This window comes from Octopus bimaculoides, chromosome 23 (genome assembly GCF_046866305.1).
Source record: "Octopus bimaculoides isolate indiv1 chromosome 23, ASM4686630v1, whole genome shotgun sequence".
NCBI classification, from domain to species: Eukaryota; Metazoa; Mollusca; class Cephalopoda; order Octopoda; family Octopodidae; genus Octopus; species Octopus bimaculoides.
Window position 1 is genome coordinate 38,268,362 of NC_142950.1, and position 18,427 is coordinate 38,286,788.

Consider the following 18,427-nt stretch of genomic DNA (forward strand, 5'->3'; position numbering starts at 1 on the left):
TGTAAATGTAAAATGTTGTCTGATCACTTGACTCATTCTTTAGTTTATTGACTGCAGAGGAAAAACAATTTTGGGTGGAGAGAAGTGTTTGGAATCGAACCAGCACCAGTTAATTACTGGTACATGAATTATTGTCCGAGGTGGACAGGAATGTAATTAAATATCACAAGGCATTCAATTCAGCACTAACATTCCCCTACCTTCCAAGATAGACTTATCTGTTGGCTATTGAGCTGTCTGCAACTTTGCTAAATTTGTTCTAAAGACTGTTTCTAATTATCTTCTGCTTGTTTCTTCAGTCATTGGTTTGTGGCCATGCTGGAGCACCATCTTGAAGGGTTTCGTTGAAGAAATCGACACTGGTACTTATTCTATTGTTCTCTTTTGCCAGACTGCTAAGTTATGTGGATATAGACAGACCAACACCAGTTGTTAAGTAAAGCCATTGGTTGGCCCAGGGCTAAAGGAGAAGACAGCTGCCTAATGTGATGTCTGGTGGGGCTGAACCCAAAACCATATGGGGACAAAACAAGCTTCTTAACCACACAGCTATTGACAGAAACTTATTGGAAAGATAATGTCAACTCATCATCATCATCATCATCATCATTATTGCTTTTTATTGCTGGCATTGTTTGCACATTTCCTCTCCCATCCTGCTGCCCCTTATTGAGTTCCTTTGTGAGGTGCAGTACTATCCTCAGATCAATTCTTCTTGTCTTCCTTCTAATTTGTGAAGTTCTGTGGCTTAGTCGTTTGGGTGGTGTTGCACTCCTCAAGACTGCAAGATTATGGGTTTCAATTCCTGGACTGGGCAAAACACTTCACTGTCCCAGTCCACTCGGCTGTAAAGGAGAAACCTACCAATGGATTTGCCTCCTGTTCAGGAGAAGGAATGTTGGTATTTTTGTCACTTATAAACCCTAAAAACAAGGTCAGTGGCCCTCTGAGCCCTGGGTCTTGAGACAATAATTACTGCCACTTGACCCCCCCCCCCTTTTTTTCCAACCCAGCTATCATCTTCCATCCTTGATATACATCTCTCTTTATCAGTTTTTGCACTCAGCTCATTTGCTGTGCTTGGTCGTTCATGCTAACATGGCAGCACTGAAGGCAAGGGGCTTGCTTCCTCATAACTTTACATTCAGTATTATTGTTTTCCCTCAAGTGTTAGGAGGTTGGAATGAAGCAGTTGGGCAGCAGTCTTGTTTGACCACTGGTCATTTGGCATGGCTGGACTGGACACCACTGTTTTGGCACTGGAGGCAAACAACATGCAGAAAGGAAAACATTACAATAAATCAATTACACCTGATTGACATATGAATACGTTGCCTTCCACCGAACACACAGAGAAATTATGCTGACACATGGGGTGGGGGGGGAGAGAGAGAGAATATGCCTGATGTTAAAGAAGTTAGTGTCGGATCAGCAATGCCAAACAAGCAGCACCAAAACATCTCTCCTGGCTCTTACAGGAATCTGTTTTACGAATCAGTCCTTGTAACTTGGACAGAAGAAAAGCAAAGTTGACCTTGGTTGGATTGAACTTAGCATTCTTGGCACTTAGAGCTAAATACTGATTCTGCCGTTTTCAACACTTTCTCATCTTCATCTCTCACAACAACCATTTGACCTGATATCAAAGTCCTGCATTTTTAACGAAATACTTATATTATCAATGTGTGGAAAAAACAAAACAAAAACACATTTATTAATAATTGGAATCTTTTTGAAGGGGTTAAAAGTAGGGGTTAGTGTAGAATTTTACTAAGACACAGCCTTCAAGGGGTTTAGGGGGAGTGTACCAACCCCAATATTATTTCAGTTTAGTCTTTATTTTATCTATCCATTTTTAACCAGCAGAAACAATACGGGTTTTAGACTAGTCAACATGTGTGTGTGTGTGTGTGTGTAAAGGTTTTAGCAGTTTCTGTCTGACCAATTCCACTGACAATGCATTGGTGAAGCTGAGGCAAGAGTAGAATGCATTTGACTAAAGTGCTTCGTAGCAAGATTGAACCTAAAGCTGTGTAATTTCGAAACTTCTTGACTACACACACACACACGTCTGTGGTGGTGGTGGTGGTGGTGGTTGTGGTGGGTGTACAGTCAGTGGATGTTTTTTTCCCAATACTCAACAAATCGAGTTAAAGCAAAAATGTCGGCCTCTGCATTAAGGTAAAATATTAACAATTGTCTCACACAACAACAACAACAACGATGATGATGATGAAAAATGTAAACAACAACAACAATAATAATAATAATAATTGTTCCTTTAATAATAACACCATTGTTTTTGTTTCCACTAATTAAAGTCTGGTACATCTCATTAACAGTTGTTAATTGATTCGATTATTAAATAAATGCTTCTGATGTTGGTTGTTGTTGTTGTTACTGTTGTTGTTGTTTAGCCCCAGGACAGAGCAGACCTATAATCAAAGGCTTTCCTGCTTTGACCATTCCATCTTTTGTATGTATACCATGGACCTTTTTTTAAATTAAGAGGGTGGGGAGTGACTCAAAGATTTGGCTGTTATTTCTAAAGTTTCTTACTGAAGAAATGTACCCTGGGTAGGTTTAACGACGACAGCAAAAGGCAAACGGACAGCATCTATAAAAGGGGATTCGATACGATAGGGAGGTAGAAGACTGTCGCTGTTGATAACATCACCGCTACAGAGTGGACATGTTGTTGGTAATTGACGACAATAAAATATATTTGTTTTATTCGAACAGTGTTGGAAACAACGAATTATGTCAAAGTCTTCTTCATTATCCATGGAAAATCTTTGTAAGAACAAAATGAGGAAAAAGAATGAAATTTAATAATAGTGAGACACCTGTTACTAATGTTAATTAATTACAGGTGAGAAGCAATAGAGTAATCTCCCCTTACTCAACCTCCCTGTCCAAATAAAAGTTGCAGCAACTTAATATTAGAAAAGTAGTAAATCTTATAAAATGGACAACGAAATTTTATTAGAAAAAAACCCCTGATTAAATGAGTATAAGAGGGATTTTGTTCGCATGGTTACTTAACCTGCTAGAAATAGTAGCTACTATCTCGTTTAATATAACAATTTAGTTCACTGTGAGTAAAAAAAAATTAGATTTTGTGGTATTGATGCTCAAAAAATAAAATAGGTAGCTTATTCAGGAGAGAGAGAGAGAGAGGTCACATCGTCTGCAGCTAAACATTCGGTGTAACTCTTCTTCCTCGTTGTTTAGAAATAAAGAAAAAGCGCCGGTTTAGAATGGCTTGTGACGTCAGAAGGAAGCAATGACGTCGCCTTAATTGGCGGCTTATTTAAATGACGTCTTGTCGGATGTTCAGGGTGGATGAACGTATGAAAGGATTTCAACAGGTTCTGGCCGGACGTTGAAGACCTGAAAGCGTACAAGGTTCGTGCAACAACCGGAGTAGAGAACAATTCCCCTCTCTGTTGAAGTTTGTTTGGCGAGCTGAAAGTAAGAATCATTATTTTTCCTTTTTTTACGACATTTTTTGTAGAGCTTTCGAGACTAGAACGGGTGAAAGTTTTCGTCATACCGAAGACCTCGTTCAAACTTGCAACTGAGTGGGGTCCCTCTCTAAAGGCTCCGAGAGTCAGGCATCTTGTGAATTTTCCGAAAGTTCCTCCCCCACCCCGTTCGTTTGTGCAAATTTTTTCTTTTCATTTTCTACACAGTTTATAAACACCTAACAGGCTTTTTTTGTTTCGTTTGTTTTCGTTAACGGGAGTCCGTCTTTATATTAACCATTTTATCAATTCGGAAAGCATGAACGGCAAAGTCCACCTCGGCGGAATTTTAACTCCGAACGTAAGGATGGACGAAATGTCTCTAAGCATTTTTTTTTGCCCAGCGCGATAACGATTCTGCCGTTTCGCCGCCTTCCACCTGCTAGAAATATCAGCCACATCTCCCTTAAATCGCCGCCTTAAAAACAGGACATTTAAATAATGTAGTTTTAGACTGGAATTTCTTTAATACTGCTCGATGAATCATCAAGAAGAACCCTTAGAACGGCGGACAAACTATTTTCCATTGGTGCCTATTTAAGAAATCAGTGTTTAATTCTGAATTCGAATTCTATCGAAATGATCCAAGATAAAGTATTTCGAGACGTTCAAAGAGTCAGATAACTGCAAATTGGCTGAGTGGAAGACATGAATATAAACGTTCATTTGATTCAATTTTACTTCCAGTGCCCGAGTATTTCTGAGTTATAAGTTTATGTGAAACACCTGCTGTCGCGTGAAGGACATACCCAGCTATCTGTTGAGTCCATTGTGAGGAGGATAGTCCCGCCGCCTTCCTTTGGTCGGGAAGAGCAGGCTGTTTTTCTTTGCCTGGTGGTAGCCTTAGCGAAAGCGGTTGAAAGGGCTGAAGACAGATACTTTCCTCTTTGGCCAAGACTTCATCAACTTTTCCAAATTTCACTTGAAAGGGAAAGTGAGTGGGGAGAGGGAAGTTCTGCCCCAAATGTCGTCTATTTTCCATGGGTTGAACAGTTTGACAGTATCTGGCAAGTTGCAAGGCCGCATCGAGCTCCAGTTTAAGATTTGCTTTGGTTTCTGCGGCTGGATGCCCTTTCTAACATCCACCAGTTTACAGAGTGTACTGACTGGGTTTTTTTTTTTCATGTCACCGTCCCTATTGAGATTGACAGGTAACTTGCATGACGGGGAAAGAGAAAAAGCTTCTGCTACTAACTCTAGTATTTAAGAGGGGGAAGTAGAGGTGGGTGGCTTCATGTCAGGTGTTGAAAGCTAAAATATTTATTATTTTTGTGTTTCATATTCATTTTGTTTTGCACGCTGTTTAACATACTTGTCTATTTCTACAAGTGTATAGAGTTATTTTCGTGTGTATGTGTATTCTGTATTAATATGAATCTATTTATGTAGTTTTGCATGCCATCATCATCATTTAAAGTCCATTTTCTATGCTAGCATGGGTTGGACGATTTGACAGAAGCTGTCCAGCTGAAGACCTGTTCAAGCTCCATGCCTGTTTTGGTATGGTTTCTACGGCCGGATGCCCCCTTCCTAACACCAACCACTTTACAGGGTGGACTGGATAGTGGTATGGGTGCTTTTTACATGACACCAGCACCTACGATTAGGGAAGCGCAGCTAAGTAAAAGCCTGGTGGCCCTTGCAGGGGACGAGCCTGTATGTAAGAGCAACCACGCTTTTACTTAGCTTGACGTGTCTTTTTAAGCACAGCAAACCGTCAGGAGTCTCATTTATCTCTTCTGTGACCACATCTTCCTCTTCCACAATTTCCTTTCATAAAGATGTCTTCTCATTTCTTCACTCGTCACAGTTATCTCCCTTACTACATCTAATTCTTCCTATTCATTTTTTTGTTGTTTTTTTTTTTGTTACTCGGCTTCTCTGCTTCATTCTTTTAACATTACGCAAGCTGGCTTCCTTCTTTGGCATATAATGTCCCTGTTTCTCTAACATAAGCATCATATCATTTTCTCTTCACTTGAAACAATCCTCTTGTCAGCTTGTTGAACTTTTCTCACCTTGTTTCTTGTCTGGCGACAATACTTTTGCAGCTCATATCGATCTATCCATGGATTAGCTCACCTAAGGTAGAAGCCATCAACTAGTTCCAAGCATTGCAATGTATTTTGTGCTCTGACTGCCAGCTCCTCCTGCTTACAAAATCTTTGCTCTCAGCCTCTTTCTTTTCCCCAAATACTTCTTGTCTACTTATAATTCAGATTGATTACAACTGAGAGAATTTCCAACCTACTTTTCTCTTTCTCTATGTTGAGCACAACCATTTCTCTTATGGCTACTGGGCCGCTGGAATTAAATATTGGAAGCTTTTCTGTTCACCACTCTATCGATAATCTCAATCTACTTTTCTTCATCAACAATAAAAATAAATTTAACAAAAGAAGAAAAAAACATTAAAGAAGGAAAAGTTTTAAAATTGTTTTATTCCCAATAAAGTGAAAGATTGATTTGTGTGACGTTAATAGGACTCTGATCAATTTGTCAAAAATCTTTCTTGAACAAATGAATAAATAAGTTAACATTGCAGAAATATTTTGTAGAATATTTACATCTGTCTCCGTCTCAGAGTCACGTCTGTACATTCTGGTTTTTGATTCCTGCCAAGGTCAGCTTTGGTCTTGCATCTTTCTGAGAGTTGGAGAGGAAAATAGATAAAACGAGTTAAATACTGGGGTAAATTCAACTGGTTACACCTCACCACCTCCCCTAAAATGTGAGGGTTTGTACCTATGATAGAAATATTATTGTCGATCGTTTGAAGAACTCAGTATTTTGTTCACACACTCTCAATTGTATTTAGTCTTTTATATGGGAACACATCACAGGAAGGCCTCTTTTGGCAAATGTCTACAACCTTCACATCACTCCATTCAACAGAACCTAACTGTCCATGCTCTTTCTTGATGACAATAACAGCTTAAGTTGAGTGCTTTCAACCAACAAGTGAAACTAGCACAAAACAGTTAACAGCCACTTGCAACATAAACTTATAATAAAAAGACTACACTGTACCCCACAGGATATCTTTGTAAATTTTAGTCAACAATCTTGAGTCATATGTTAACACCTTGTTTTTATATACAATATTTCTGTGGACAGAAAATAGGGATTAATGGACTAATTTCAAACCTGTGTTGGAATTTAAACAGCAACTGAATCCTCTCTTTAACTGACCCCAAAGACATTGCTTTGCCAAGGGATTAAGTCAATCCAACTGATTGGTGGATATAATAGTTTTAGCAAGGAGTTTCATTCATGAGTTATTGGTGTCTTAACACTGTTATGGAAACACTTTGTACAAAAGATTCAGAGAGAGAGAGAGAGAGAGAGAGAGATAGAGGGAGGGAGGGAGATCAGCTGGACAGGTTTCAATTCTCTGTTGGGGTTTTTAACTGTTCACAATGATTCCTTCTATTAATCAAGGCTTAAATAATTTATCAAAGTCTAGAGATATTCTGTTGTACAGTATAGCATTGAACCAAAATGGTGTTAGTAACTAAAACAAAAAAAAAACTACTGGGTCTGGAAAAAGGGCCTTTGCTGGCCCTCCACTGGTGTGATTGATGCTATTAATCCAAAGAGCCAAATACTGTGGAGGGGGGGGACTAGAGTGGTGGTGGTGGTGGTGGTGGTGGTGCATGTAATGGGTGACATGAATCAGAATTGTGATTCAGGATTGCCTGGAAGTGGTATGAGATCAGCCAGCTCTGAGAAACAGGCCATGACTGTGTGAATGTGTGTGTATATATTTGCTTCTCAACATGAATTTGGGTTCTGTCCCTCTGTGTGGAACTTTGGACAAGTGCCTTCTACTGTGGCAAACTAACGCCTTTGAATAGATTTAGAAGATGGAGACTGAAAGAAGTTTGTCATGACTTTTTATCCCATCTTCCCAAAACCACTGAAACAAATTCAATCCTACTGAGCTTCGATGTAGTAAGCCTATACACAAATATCCCACATGATTTAGGAATAAAGGCGGTTGAATATTGGGTAAACAAACACAGAGAAGCAATTCCCAACAGGTACACGGTGACATTTATACTAGAATCAGTGAGACTTATCCTGGAAAATAATACATTCTTCTTCAATGGTAAGAACTATATCCAAATTAAAGGCACGGCTATGGGGACGAGGTTTGCCCCCGTTTATGCGAATTCGGTGATGGGTTACTTGGAACAAAAACTCTACCAGGAAATAGAGGAGAGATATAACACCGAATTTAGGAAGCTTATAGAAAAAGCATGGAAGAGATACCTGGACGATTGCTTCATAATCTGGACCAAACCTCAAAGCATTGTGGAGGAATTTAACAGCCTCCTGAACAACCTACACCCATCCATCCAATTCACACTGGAGATGAACAGTAGCAAATTACCATTTCTAGATATAATGGTAATTAAAAAGAACACTGCCATTACCACAGATATATATTACAAACACACAGACACACACCAATACTTGAACTTTAAATCGTGCCATCCACCCCATACAAAACGCAACATACCATACTGCCTAGCCAGGAGAATATGTACTATTGTAGAGGATATAGAGACCAGAAATCAACGCCTGATGGAACTGAAAGAATTTCTGGTGAAGCAAAAATACCCATCACGACTCATAGAAAATGGTATTCAGCGGGCTTCGAAAATACCCATACAACAACTGAGGACACCGCAAAGAAAAGACAAACAGGAAAAGATCATTCCATTTATAGTGACACAAAATCCATGCCACCAGAACATCTTTAATATCGCCAAAGCGAACTTACCGATCCTTGCACAAAGTAAGGAATTGAGAAATATCATTACAGATCAAAATATAACTCTCAGTAAGAGACAACCTAAAAACTTGAAAAAACTATTAACAAAGGCAAGGTTTGACCTCAGCAACAAAAATCAAACATTCACTGTATCCAAATGCAATGATAGCCGATGCGGCACATGCTGATCAATCCATACCGGCCCATATATGAACACAAAAACAGGGAAAATATTCACCAATGCGAACATGAACTGCAAAAGTAGAAATCTAATCTACTGCATCAAATGCCCTAATTGTGAAGAATTGTACGTTGGCCAGACAGGTAATGCACTATCGGAACGCTCACGGGTACATCGACAACAGATTAAAAACCCAGAAGTCCGCCAAATACCACTGAGTAACCATCTAGCAACATGTGGTCATCAAACTTTTATTATATTTCCATTCCATAAACTTTACAACCGGAATGAAATTGAAAGAAAATGCAAAGAAAAGGACTTTATTAAGAAATTCAAACCCACTCTTAACAAACAATGATTAAATCCATCTTACTTGGGGTTTAAAAATCTTATCCTTGTAACCAAAACACAAAAAATCTCTAAGATATCATCATTTCTATAAATAGATTTGGCATCATTTCTAAGAACAGCCAAACACCTACTGCCATTTAAAAATCTTATCCCTACAACCCACACAAAACAATAAATTAAAATATCATCATGTCTAAAAATAGATTTAACATCAATTCTAAAAATAGCCAGACACCTACTGCTGCCATCCAAAGGAATTGGTATAAAAGACAGAAAACCAGCCAACTTATTACAGTCTGTTAAAGACTGTCATACCGGCCATGACGAAGGGAAATAGCCCTGAAACTCGAGTCTCCTTTATATATATATATTTATATTTATATATTTATATATTTGATCCTTTATATTGAACACTCAATATTTCATCTACATTCAATACTTTATTTCATGGTGCCATCCATTTTTATTTTATTTTATATTATATATTGTATATTATATTATATATTGTATATTCCATATTCTATACCCCACATTAGTTCTGCAGGAATATAAATAAAACATAAAAAACAGACAGTGTTGGAACTCTTTTAAGCAAAATATATTCCTCTATACACAATCATACAGAAAAATCCACCTTTTTTGTATTTATTTTTACTCGCATATATATATATATATATATATATATATATATATATATATATATGCACATTCACACACACACACACACACATACATATATATATATTAGTTTAATTAGCTGCCAAGAATGTTATACAGGGTGTTTGGAAAGTCATTGTGCACTTTTCTAATCATATTTTGACCCCAATATGGTTTTAACATCCGAAGAACATGTCTTTCTAATTGAGCACATTTTTCAAGAAGGTGTTAGATACACAGATTTGGTACGACAGCGTTTTGCTGATAAATTCTCAGAAAACACTTGTTCCTCATTGCAATGCTGTTCATAACTTTATTGCTAAATTCTGAGAAATAGGATCAGAGGCAAGTGCCCAACACTGTGGAAGACCATCAAAAGATATCCAAGGAGAAATTGTTTGATATTTCTGACAATATGCAGCAGAGTCCATCAAAGCCATTACAAAAGTTAGCGACTGCTATAAGGCCATCAGAAAGAAATTAAAACGCTTCCCATACAAAATATTGACAATACAAGAACTAAAAGCGACAATACTTTTTCTAAGATGGAAGGTGGGCCTGTACTGATGCTAAAGGACATCACTTCCAATGTTGTTTGTAGTGCAGTGACTTTCTGAAATGGCCTGTATATGAAAATAGCTTTTGTAAATGTAAAATGTTGTCTGATCACTTGACTCATTCTTTAGTTTATTGACTGCAGAGGAAAAACAATTTTGGGTGGAGAGAAGTGTTTGGAATCGAACCAGCACCAGTTAATTACTGGTACATGAATTATTGTCCGAGGTGGACAGGAATGTAATTAAATATCACAAGGCATTCAATTCAGCACTAACATTCCCCTACCTTCCAAGATAGACTTATCTGTTGGCTATTGAGCTGTCTGCAACTTTGCTAAATTTGTTCTAAAGACTGTTTCTAATTATCTTCTGCTTGTTTCTTCAGTCATTGGTTTGTGGCCATGCTGGAGCACCATCTTGAAGGGTTTCGTTGAAGAAATCGACACTGGTACTTATTCTATTGTTCTCTTTTGCCAGACTGCTAAGTTATGTGGATATAGACAGACCAACACCAGTTGTTAAGTAAAGCCATTGGTTGGCCCAGGGCTAAAGGAGAAGACAGCTGCCTAATGTGATGTCTGGTGGGGCTGAACCCAAAACCATATGGGGACAAAACAAGCTTCTTAACCACACAGCTATTGACAGAAACTTATTGGAAAGATAATGTCAACTCATCATCATCATCATCATCATCATTATTGCTTTTTATTGCTGGCATTGTTTGCACATTTCCTCTCCCATCCTGCTGCCCCTTATTGAGTTCCTTTGTGAGGTGCAGTACTATCCTCAGATCAATTCTTCTTGTCTTCCTTCTAATTTGTGAAGTTCTGTGGCTTAGTCGTTTGGGTGGTGTTGCACTCCTCAAGACTGCAAGATTATGGGTTTCAATTCCTGGACTGGGCAAAACACTTCACTGTCCCAGTCCACTCGGCTGTAAAGGAGAAACCTACCAATGGATTTGCCTCCTGTTCAGGAGAAGGAATGTTGGTATTTTTGTCACTTATAAACCCTAAAAACAAGGTCAGTGGCCCTCTGAGCCCTGGGTCTTGAGACAATAATTACTGCCACTTGACCCCCCCCCCCCCTTTTTTTCCAACCCAGCTATCATCTTCCATCCTTGATATACATCTCTCTTTATCAGTTTTTGCACTCAGCTCATTTGCTGTGCTTGGTCGTTCATGCTAACATGGCAGCACTGAAGGCAAGGGGCTTGCTTCCTCATAACTTTACATTCAGTATTATTGTTTTCCCTCAAGTGTTAGGAGGTTGGAATGAAGCAGTTGGGCAGCAGTCTTGTTTGACCACTGGTCATTTGGCATGGCTGGACTGGACACCACTGTTTTGGCACTGGAGGCAAACAACATGCAGAAAGGAAAACATTACAATAAATCAATTACACCTGATTGACATATGAATACGTTGCCTTCCACCGAACACACAGAGAAATTATGCTGACACATGGGGTGGGGGGGGAGAGAGAGAGAATATGCCTGATGTTAAAGAAGTTAGTGTCGGATCAGCAATGCCAAACAAGCAGCACCAAAACATCTCTCCTGGCTCTTACAGGAATCTGTTTTACGAATCAGTCCTTGTAACTTGGACAGAAGAAAAGCAAAGTTGACCTTGGTTGGATTGAACTTAGCATTCTTGGCACTTAGAGCTAAATACTGATTCTGCCGTTTTCAACACTTTCTCATCTTCATCTCTCACAACAACCATTTGACCTGATATCAAAGTCCTGCATTTTTAACGAAATACTTATATTATCAATGTGTGGAAAAAACAAAACAAAAACACATTTATTAATAATTGGAATCTTTTTGAAGGGGTTAAAAGTAGGGGTTAGTGTAGAATTTTACTAAGACACAGCCTTCAAGGGGTTTAGGGGGAGTGTACCAACCCCAATATTATTTCAGTTTAGTCTTTATTTTATCTATCCATTTTTAACCAGCAGAAACAATACGGGTTTTAGACTAGTCAACATGTGTGTGTGTGTGTAAAGGTTTTAGCAGTTTCTGTCTGACCAATTCCACTGACAATGCATTGGTGAAGCTGAGGCAAGAGTAGAATGCATTTGACTAAAGTGCTTCGTAGCAAGATTGAACCTAAAGCTGTGTAATTTCGAAACTTCTTGACTACACACACACACACACGTCTGTGGTGGTGGTGGGTGGGTGTACAGTCAGTGGATGTTTTTTCCCAATACTCAACAAATCGAGTTAAAGCAAAAATGTCGGCCTCTGCATTAAGGTAAAATATTAACAATTGTCTCACAACAACAACAACAACAACAACGATGATGATGATGAAAAATGTAAACAACAACAACAATAATAATAATAATAATTGTTCCTTTAATAATAACACCATTGTTTTTGTTTCCACTAATTAAAGTCTGGTACATCTCATTAACAGTTGTTAATTGATTCGATTATTAAATAAATGCTTCTGATGTTGGTTGTTGTTGTTGTTGTTGCTGTTGTTGTTGTTTAGCCTCAGGACAGAGCAGACCTATAATCAAAGGCTTTCCTGCTTTGACCATTCCATCTTTTGTATGTATACCATGGACCTTTTTTTAAATTAAGAGGGTGGGGAGTGACTCAAAGATTTGGCTGTTATTTCTAGCAGTTTGAGGATGGCTTGTTCCATCTGCACCTCAATATTGAGTACCTTGTGGTATTTAGTCATGGCTATGAGTTTAAAAAGCCTTCCAACTTTCATCTTTCCCCAGTTTTCTCAGCATTACTGCTGCTGCTTCATCTGTAAGGATTATGAAAGGTCAAAGGCCAGAACTGATGTCCACCAAATAAACAGATTGTAGCACCCCCGGCTCCTGACATTTCCCTGCTACACTGATGATAAAGTTACCACCACTATGGACAACTTTCCTGGTTGTCTCTTTGTTAGGTTTATTTCTAGTGGATTGTTATAATTTAACACCCCCCCCCCCCCCCCATTCAACCTTGATCTTCCTGTCTTTTACTCCAACATCTAGAACTACATTATCCAATGTTTGTTTCTTTTTTTTAAGAATGTTCGGTGTAATATGAGGGAGATTTTGTTTGTTGCTATTTCTTGCAGGTCAAATAATTTCTCATTGGCCTTTAATGAATGTTGTTTGTTGTTTTTTGTGTTGGTGTTAAGAGGAGAGTGTGGAATTGGACGAATAAATGGGAAGGGATAAGAACATTTGGCAAGTGAGAATTTTTTTTTTATTATAATATGTCAAAAAAACAAAAGAAGGTGACTGTGTCCACAGCATTGTTGGTCTCCTCAGCTGGTGTGGTCAAGAACAGGTCAGAATTTTACCCATTTTTAGGCCCCTAATCTCCTCTGCTCCTTGTAGGTTACTTTGCAACTTCACTAGTGCTGGTAACATGCAAAAAAACTAAAAAAGGCACCCATTCAACACTCAGTGATTGTGGTTGATGTTAAGAAGGGCAACCAGCTGCCAAAGCAGGCATTGGAGCAAGATGCAATCCTTGAGCCCATAAAACCGTGTCAAACTGTCCAACCCATGCCAGCATGGAACAAGGATATTAAATAATGATGATGATGATCTTATGGAATGTTAGAGATTCTTGCTCTATTTCTCTGCCCCATTTGACACAAATACATTGTTGGTTGACAATTATAATAGCCATGATTGTTTGCTCCTGCAATTGAACAAAGGTAGAACTCTGCCAAATTTACAAAAGGATAAAATCACAAAGCAACACCAGAAGACAGCAGCCTTTCAGGAATGAAAGCCTCAAAGCATCTCAGTTCTGAAGTTCGACTTGTTGGTTACTATTTCTCTCTCTCTCACCAGACCTCATACAACCAGCCATTCTCTCATACCAGACACTAACTCCCATGCAAACTGAAGTTGACTCAGTGCAATGTGAAGGACTACCACAAGGGTATGCCGTAACCCCCCTTACTCCCACTATAATAATAATAATAATAATAAGGTTACACTTAGTTACGGGGACAATTTAAAAGGAGAGTGTATTTGATGAAATCTTTCCCATTATAGAATTGGTCGTAGACCTGGTGGGATGTGAACCCAGAGCTCCAGAGTTAGTGAATCGGTTGATCTGCCACTTGAATCACCCCATCTAGAAACTAGCCATGACACGAGTCACGGGGCACAAGGCCAGACATTTGTGAGCAAGTAATGGGGTTTGCACTGAATCAAACATTGCATACAACTGGTAAAGGAAGGCATCTCATTTCCCTTATTGCACATTTTTGAAATTTCTTTGATTCTCTCCATATTGCCAATCCCCTGTGGTCTTCCTTTTGAGTGAGAAACAGAAAATTGTGTGTGTGTGTGTGTGTGTGTGTGTGTGTGTGTGTGTGAACATATTAATCACTTAAAATCTGTTCAACATTAAAAATTCATTTGTTCTACTCTTCTTCTTACCACCAACCTCCCACATCCACCTCAATGATGGGCATGAAAACATCTGTATAATATCATAGGTACAAGGCTTGAAATTTTATGGGGAAGGGGCTTGATTGATTGTAATCACCCCAAGGAGGAGGGACTAGTCGATTACATCAACCCCAGTATTTAACTGGTACTATGTGTTATTGATCTCAAAAGAATGAAAGGCAAGGTCAGCCTTAGTGGGATTGGAACTCAGAATGTATGGAAAGAAGAAAGCATTTGTCCTGCTCAGTAATGATTCTATGTTAATAATTTCTGCTATTGGCACAAGGCCTGATATTTTAGGGAAGTGGGCTAACCATTTACATTGACCCCAGTACATGACTGGTACTTATTTCATTGACCCTGAAAGGGATGAAAGGCAAACTCAACCACAGTGGAATTTGGACTCAGAGTATAAAGACATCTCGTCCAGCGTGCTAACGAGTCTGCCAAGCATCTCGTCCAGCGTGCTAACGAGTCTGCCAAGCATCTCGTCCAGCGTGCTAACGAGTCTGCCAAGCATCTCGTCCAGCGTGCTAACGAGTCTGCCAGTTTGCTGTCTCCAATAATAATTCCTTGCACAGGCAGAAGGGAAAAGCTGGTTAAACTGCTTTGCTTCCCCCCCCCCCACTCAACAGCTACATTTTATGCTGTTGAGCTTTGAATGTAGAGAACTGGAACAAATATTGTAAAACATTTTGTGCAAAGCTTTAATGTTTTTCTTGCTAATCCAGCAAGATGGGTGGGTGGGAGGGAGTAGAGTTGATTAGATTAACCCGAGGTACCTGAATAGTTTTTTTATTTCTTATCACTAAAACAAAGAAATATTTAGATACTCATATTGTGGAGCTCAAACTGTGCTTGGAAGATCTAGTCTACCCCCTTCTCTTCATGCATACACACTCTAACCCCCAACACAAATAGACTAGGATGTGTGGGTGTATACCAGTGTGTTTAACTGTGCTAGGATAGACAACAGCAAAGCTAATGCTATACCATATGCATTAACTGAAGCACATTTCCAGGTGAAAGGTTGGCATGTATAAACAAATGTGCGTAACAGGATGTATAACAAAGGCCAGTGTGTTTGTGAAAATTGTTCATTAACTAGACAAAGTGCCTAATATATATATATATATATATATATATATATATATACATACATAGATATACATACCTCCTCATATATACATATTATATGTAGAATATTCACAGACACACACACACACACACATGCAGAGAGAGAGAGAGAGAGAGAGAGAGAGAAAGAGAGAGAGAGTGCTTTGAGACAGGATTAGGTGAAGGAATGTTGTGGAGGTGAGAGGCAGGAAGCTGTGATGTTTATGGTTTTCATCTGAGGATATAAACCAAGTAACTTTGGTGTTGGAAATGATCAGAAAGATTTAAAGCTTTCCATTGCAAAGTAACGTGTGTGTGTGTGTGTGTGTATATATGCACGCACGCACGCACGCATGCATGCATGCATAAGTAGGTACACAACAGCTTAATGAGGGGAATGTTCTTTTCATTTCTCTTTTAGAACAAGAATCTTATGATTCTATGTTCTTTTTAATTAATACTTTATATAATAAAATAATTATCCCTAATTTCAGATATTTATTAATTAGCTGGGAATTTGACCAGCAATGGACAAAACTGGATCATTAAGCAGTACTGGAAAACAGAGAATGCAGAAATGGTTAGACAGAACTGGACTGAAAATTTCAAAGACCAGCTCTTTCAAGATTAACAGTTTATAGGACTGCAATGCACAGAAGAAAAGTGGTTGACCAGTCAGTGTTACTATTTAAGAAAATGAAAGGCTTGTGGCTGAAGCATTCACTCAAAGACTCAAGAAATCAAAAAAAGAGGGATTCCAATGAACTAAGGATCTCTTGCAGATCAATTATTCTACTTCTGAATTGCTTATCTAAAAAAACAAACCAAAATGCACAGAACATTCCACTCATATTAAGCAACTGTATATCTACTTTTACTTATCTTTGTGTGTGTGTATATATATATGTATGTATATGAGAATAAGTTTAAGAATGGAGGTTATGTAATATCATCACCTCCATTCCTTGGACTTACCATCTTGTAGTTCCATGGCTAAGAAATTACCCCCAGTTTGTCTGACCACTTTTCTTGAAGATAAACTGCCCTCTTCTCCCTGTCCTCTGTTAACAGGTGTTTGCAGGAGTCAGGACTGATTGAGGACAGAGCCGAATTTACAAATTACCTCTTATTTGCAATATATGTCTATGTGTGTGTACACACACACACACGCACGCACGCACGCACGCACGCACACACACACACACACACACACACACACACACACACACACACACACACACACACACACACACTAATGCATGACTTCTGTGGTTAAGAAGTTTATTTTGCAACCATCATAAGGTGCCACGCTCATTGAACAAGTGTCTGCTACAATAACCCTAAAATGACCAATTCCATTCAAGTGGAATTCCAGACGAAACCCATTTGCAAACCAGTCAAATGCATGTAGATACATGTCTGAAAATATGTGTGTGTGTGTGTGTCGATGTACGTGTTTGACACAACAATGCCAGTTAAAAAAAGGTTTCGAATGGTTTTAATAGTTAAAATGATAAAATAATTGGGTGGGGTAGGGGGCGCTCACTGTGGATGGTTGATGAGGAAAAATCTCTGAAAGTGATGCCCCAGCATGGCCACAGTCCAATGACTAAGGCCAGTTGAAGAATGTGTGTGTGTATATATATATATATACACATACACACACACATTGTTTTAACAACTTTCCCAGTAAGAGTTATTCTCTTCAATCTTTCTGCAGTTTCATCTCGACTCCATTGATGTTCACGGTGGTCGCCACTACATGGATGTGCTGGACACAAGCTCACGTTTTTGACACATCAAGGCAGAAATCGTGAGAAATAATCCAGGCTGGAAATGCAAAAATATGGGAACTGGAAATTTAACAACTTTATATATATATATATATACACACACATTACTTATGTTTGTGTGCATATATATATGTATATATATATATATATGCACACAAACAAATACAATTCTATACATACAGACATATACATTGAGTTTGAGTGTGTTGTGTGATTTTTTTGGTGGAACCAAATGAAATGGAGGAATTAGTTGAGTGGTAGTAGTAAGAGTAGTCTTAGTAGTGGTAGTAGTAGTAATTTTATAAAGTTCACATTTTCATAGTTTTGGTTTAGTTTCATCAAAAGTGGAGGGACATTCTCTAAAGTAAGCAGACTTGCAGAGAATGGACTGAAAAGAGAGAAAAAGAAAAAATGATGCCAGTGAAAAGAAGTCAAAAATAGAATCCAAAATTATGTCAATGTTTTTACACAAAACAATTGGAAATGTTCTCTTTTTGATGGATTTTTTTTTTTTGGCAGTCTTCAAATTAAAAAAAATAATTTTTACAATTCTTTATGGTTTGGGGGGTGGGGTGGGGTGGGGTGGGGGGTGGGGTCATCTCCCTAATCTTTGTTTTGTGACTTTTTTTAAAGCTTCAGGTTACAATTTTTTGGAGCAGATTTTAGTTTGTTTCTTTCCTCCTTGTTTAAATTTTTATCAACAGTTCACAAAATGAAACAAGTATTTTCTGTTGGTGGCGAGAAGAGGAAGATCAGAATCTGAAAGTAAAATTTTTATAAAAGACTGGATTTTAATTTATTCTATTTTATTTATTTATTTAAATGTCAAACTTAATTGAAATTTTTTTTTATTTAAATTTGAATGGAAACATTATTTATTTGAATTTATATTTTAATTTTAATCTCATAAAATGTGTTTCAATTTAATTTTCATCTTCTCCACCAGCAACTGCTGCAAAACAATTTTAGTATTATCAAAATTTGGCTGAGTGGTTTAAGAATTTTGCTTCCCAAGCTCATGGCTTCAGGTTCAGTCACACTGTGG

The 18,427-nt window shown here is 38.2% G+C and overlaps 1 protein-coding gene and 1 long non-coding RNA gene across 7 annotated transcripts in view; one reads left to right on the forward strand and one right to left on the reverse strand.

Annotated features, from left to right (window-relative positions):
• Positions 1-10: 10 nt before the first annotated feature.
• On the forward strand, positions 11-18,164 carry LOC149131363 (uncharacterized). The gene is made up of 2 exons (XR_016238097.1): positions 11-3,474; positions 16,084-18,164. It is a non-coding gene; the product is annotated as an uncharacterized LOC149131363 (long non-coding RNA).
• The window catches only part of LOC106883300 (uncharacterized), a 137,942-nt gene continuing 125,465 nt past the window's right edge, over positions 5,951-18,427 (reverse strand). For 3 of the 6 annotated variants that reach the window (XM_089340454.1, XM_089340456.1, XM_089340453.1), the window contains one exon: positions 17,435-17,770. The gene's annotated coding sequence lies outside the window, so the exon portion shown is untranslated. The other 3 variants (XM_089340458.1, XM_089340457.1, XM_089340455.1) reach the window with 2 other exon arrangements.